Source organism: Podospora pseudoanserina, chromosome 6 (assembly GCF_035222485.1).
Source record: "Podospora pseudoanserina strain CBS 124.78 chromosome 6, whole genome shotgun sequence".
In the NCBI taxonomy this organism is placed as follows: Eukaryota; Fungi; Ascomycota; class Sordariomycetes; order Sordariales; family Podosporaceae; genus Podospora; species Podospora pseudoanserina.
Window position 1 is genome coordinate 60,218 of NC_085925.1, and position 3,144 is coordinate 63,361.

Genomic DNA, 3,144 nt, shown 5'->3' on the forward strand with positions numbered 1-3,144 from the left:
GTAAAGTACTTTAAAAGCTACCGTACTTTTAAAGCTAAATTTAAAAAGGTATTTAAGGAATACAATAAAGTAAAGCGTATATAGGGAAAGCTCTTAAGCTTACGTTAAACGCGTTTAACGGTTAATTATACGGCTTAATTTAAAATTAATAGCTTACGTAATACTATTAACGATAAGAGATTAATATAATTTTTTATTATAACCTTAAAGAAATAATAAAGGATAAATTATATAAAAAGTTAAAGCCTAATACTATCGATAAGTATATTATTATAGCTATATAGATCGACGATCGGTAATTCGAGCGTCGTACGGAAATAAAAAAATTACGGTAAAAGTATTTACGGTAATAACTATAAAGGATATTTTAATAATAATTGTTTTAACGATAAACGTAAATAAAAATATTTTAATACTAATTACTTTAGTATTATATATTTAGGACCGATAAACGTCGACGCTATATAGTAATAAAGGTTATAAGGCCGGGATTAAGGTAGGGATAACCTTAAGTGTTTTAACTATAGTAAAGTAAGATATTTTAAAAAGAATTATAGAATATTTAAACGGCTCGGATGGAAAAAAGAGATTATATTAATTACTATATTAAAGGGACCGAGGGTTATAGAGGTAATAGTTATTAGGTATTAATAAAGCGAAGCGGTAAGTTTAGAAAAAGACTTTAATTAATACGTTGGATAAAAAGATATAGAGTTCTAGAAAGTAAAAAAAGTTTTAAAAAGGCTAAAAGCAGAGTACGAAGAAGAAGATCTTTAAATATAAGTATTATAAAATTAATTAATATAAATCGTTATAGAAGTTATTACGGAGGTTATTAAAGATAAGGGTTTTACGTAAGGACCTACTAAATAAACGATATTAAAAAAGTAATATAATAAATATAGAATTATGTGACGAACCCCTATCCAGAACCTCTGAAAGGGATACTGGTCGAAGGCACTTCTGAATAATCGTGGCTCGGTGCAGCTAAATAGTGCACAACAAGATGTCTCAATGTAAACACTAGATACCGTGAATACAAGCTTAAATTGCATATTGCGGAACTGTCTATCTACACCGGCCAGTTCCTCCGTATATATAGACCTTAGGACCGTGAGGTGCTTGCCCTGCTACGGCCCCGATTACTCCTAGCATATTATATCCTGCGAAGTGCTCGTCGTGCTATCCCCCTGATCACTCCTAGCACATTGTATCCTGCGAAGTGCTCGTCGTGCTATCCCTCTGATCACTCCTAGCACATTGTATCCTGCAGAGTGCTTATGAGCCTTGGCGCCATAGCACTTCTGCTTACCCCTGATTGGTTATCCCCTGACTTCCTTAACGATAGGTTAGGGGCGTCCTGCGCCCCACATGTGGCGCGGCCTGCTGTTGGGTTAACTGTGACAAATTACTATTTTATAAAATATATTATAGCCTATAAAGCTTTTATATAAAAGCTAAAAAAAGTATTAAAAAGGCAGGAAAGTGTGACGAACCTCTATCCAGAACCTCTGAAAGGGACATTGGTTGAAGGCACTTCTGAATAATCCTGGTCCGGTATAGCTAAATAGTGTACAACAACGGCTTATTTCTATTATAATAGTTTAAATACTAACGATTGTAACTTGTATTGTATATTGCAGAACTGTCTATCTATACCGGCTAGTTCCTCCGTATATATAGACCTTAGGACCGTAAGGTGCTCGCCCTGCTACGGCCCCGATTACTCCTAGCATATTGCATCCTGCGAAGTGCTCGTCGTGCTATCCCTCTAATTACTTCTAGCACATTGTATTTTGCAGAGTGCTTATAAGCCTTAGCGCTATAGCACTTCTGCTTACCCCTAATTAGTTATCCCTTAACTTTTTTAACGATAGGTTAGGGGCGTCCTACGCCCTATATATAGCGCGGCCTGCTATTAGGTTAACTGTGATATAATGCCCTTCTTCCTAGGTCGACGCCCCGGCGACCGTATTCCTAAAATAGTTACCGATCCCTATTTCTTCCGCATTTCTATAGTAAACCTTTCTTTCCCTTCTTATCCTAACTATTATATTTAATCGTATAAAGAAATTAATTTATACGAGTACCGACCGTCGCCGCGATTAAGTATATTTCCTTAAGAAATTCGGCTTTATTATACCCGAATGTACCTACTGTAAAGAGAATAACCTCGAGTATATAGCTTCTCCTCGATATAAGCGGTGTCTCCCGTATATTAAGTCGAGTCGTTCCTATTATAACGTCTATAGTATAGATCGTAAGTCTCCTCTTCGGCCGTTCCCTTCCCTCGTTAACTAGTCCCGTAGTTCGTCCTCTAATTAGGGAAAAGGAACGCCTGGATACCGAAAAACAGGCTACCTTAAGTAAGCTTCTTCGTCTTGAAGCACAATCGCGTGCCCTTAAGGCTCGGGCCCTTGCTGCTTTTCGTCGCGAGTCTCGGCTCCTTAACGAGGAAGAGAAAGAGTTTCCCGCGCGGCCTGCTACCCCGCATAACCCGCCGGCGGCGAACGCTTCTGCTACTCCCCTTAATCTTTCTTTCCTGGACCCTTCTTTAGTTTTTAACTAGCCGCCTAACCTTTCTTTGGACCCGGGCACGGCCGGTCCTTCCTTCCTGACCCCTTAGGATACTGCCGAGAGCGTACCTTCCACTTCCTAAGGTAGTTAAGATGCGTAGCAGTCTTTACACCTGGGTCCCTTTTATACTTTCTAACCTCGTAGTGTAATGTATTGCACGTCGGCTATTACGTCGAAGGCGCAGGTTCGATTCCTGTCGAGGTTTTCCTGGTTGCTTAGGCTTTAGTCGGTCCGGATATCGCTAATGGAATTTTTTTTACTTATTTAGGCAGTTAAGGTATACCTATAGTTCCCACGAGTTATCTATAGCCGGATATCCTAACTAACTAACCAAATACTTTAATTGGCTTTTATTAAACCGTAAATTTAGTATTTCTTCTATATCGTACTTTTCTTCTTCGTCCTCTGCTACTATCTATATATTGGCCTTACTTATATATAGTGCGGGTTCTAGAAGTAAAATGTAGAAAGTGTATGATCGTAGATGTATCGTACGGGGTAGCTTTAATTTAAATGCCGTCTCCGATATCTTTTTTTTAACTTTAAACGGGCCTATTTTTCTATGGT

General features: G+C 38.2%; 1 non-coding gene across 1 annotated transcript; it reads left to right on the forward strand.

Annotated features, from left to right (window-relative positions):
- The first annotated feature begins 2,711 nt into the window (after positions 1–2,711).
- On the forward strand, positions 2,712–2,782 carry QC764_0087850. Its single transcript has one exon. It is a non-coding gene; the product is annotated as a tRNA-OTHER (tRNA).
- Positions 2,783–3,144: the final 362 nt, after the last annotated feature.